This window comes from Malaclemys terrapin, chromosome 1, assembly GCF_027887155.1.
Source record: "Malaclemys terrapin pileata isolate rMalTer1 chromosome 1, rMalTer1.hap1, whole genome shotgun sequence".
NCBI lineage: Eukaryota > Metazoa > Chordata > Testudines > Emydidae > Malaclemys > Malaclemys terrapin.
In genome coordinates, this window is record NC_071505.1 from 260,076,707 (window position 1) to 260,078,471 (window position 1,765).

Here is a 1,765-nt window from a genome sequence, read left to right on the forward strand (position 1 = left end):
CTGCCTAGGAATGGAGGCTATTATAGTCTCTGAATACCACTGTCACTGAGACCAGAAGAGGAAGAAACCAGGCTTTGTATGGAAAAATTAACTGCTGCCAAACTGAACTGGCAGGCCTCCCGCCCTGTGTGAATTTCCCAAGTACTCTACCAAAATAGCTTCCTGAATTAGGCCATCCCCCAGTTCTCTCATAATTTCCTATTGAGTAAAGCCTGATTGCTAGCCCAACCTCCTGTCTACTCCCGCTGCCATTGAAATCAAGCTGATGATAATAGCTGGAATGGGTGGAGGGAAGATTCTGCAAGAAAAAGGAAAAACTGAATCTGAAAAACCTCTAACCCAACCCCAAGCCCTCATTCTCCATTCTTAAATTCAGAAATATCAAAACATTTCCTTTAGCAGGGGCGGAATTCTTAAAGGTGAGACCTACTAGCTCATGGACTACTATCCCAAGGGATATGCCAGAAGCCCCATTGCTTGAGATATTTAAAATAGACTGCAGCAAAACATCTTACAGGATTGGGATGGACTAGCTATCATAATGGAAATTTCCCATCTCTAAAATCTGTGGTGCTGAGATTCCATATAAAGGTAATACAATTCATTTTTGTTAGGTTATTTTAAAGTGAAAGAACAATCATATTTTTCACTGGCTAGAAAAACTGTTAAATACCTATTTATTAAAAGTAATGAAAGCAAGCTGATACATGAGAGGAGTAGAGAGAGCATCTATTTTATTTTTATCGTGAAAAGGGCACAATGACTCTTCCAGTAACTGAAATACTACTTTACACTTTAATAACATTTTTCTGCCTTCCATAGTATGCTTTCTCTGGAAAAACCTGGAGAAATATAGTAGTGATAAAAATCAAGAAAAGAATATTCAGGTATTATAGTAGCATTGCTAAGTGTATTGTAGAGATGGGGCCCAGTCTTTGAAATATGGCTCTGGATTAAAGTTTGGAATACTTCAAAAACGTGGGGTGTTCAAATCTAACATTTTATACCCTCTCCTATATGGAAAAAACAGACATGATTAAATATATTTGTATTGTGTTGCTCTTTTTAAACAGGTAAATATTTTTCATTATAACTATGTCATTTTCTAGTGACTGAAAAATTATGGTGTGTCCAAACTGACATTATTCTTCTTTCCACAGAATGTTTTTGCTCAAAGATCATAGAGAGATGGGGGTGATAAAAACACAACTCATCAATGAATTTATTACAGTAATGGTTTACGATGAGGCTGTTAAACACTGAATCAAGAGGAAATACTTTTTATATTGTTGTTGATATTTAAAGCAGAGCACTTCTCTCCTGGATTTTTTTTTTCAAGGAATCTAGTAAAGGGTGAAATATGATCCACCCCACCCAGTACTACTGTTGTGGAACATATCTTCTCTCTCTCTCTCTCTCTCTCTCTCTCTGTCATGGACAATCGTTCAAAAACAATAGTTTGAGCACCTGTTGCAAATTCCCACCCTTCTCACTTTCCTGCTTCAAGTAGGAATGTCATTATTATTTTGTCTAAACTTCATTTTACAAAAATGGCTCCTAATGAGGAGGAGTGGTATCATGAGGAGTGAGAGTTTTTTTCCTAAAGAAAGTTTCTACCCATATAAAATTGTGGACAGAGCATGTGCAGTAGACAAGTTCCTTAAAGTTGATGTGGGTGAAATTCCCCCGTGTGCCTTCCATGTCTTTAGACCTGTGAGGGGACTGCAATGGGAGAATTGAAGGGACCAGCCACATTCTCTCATTC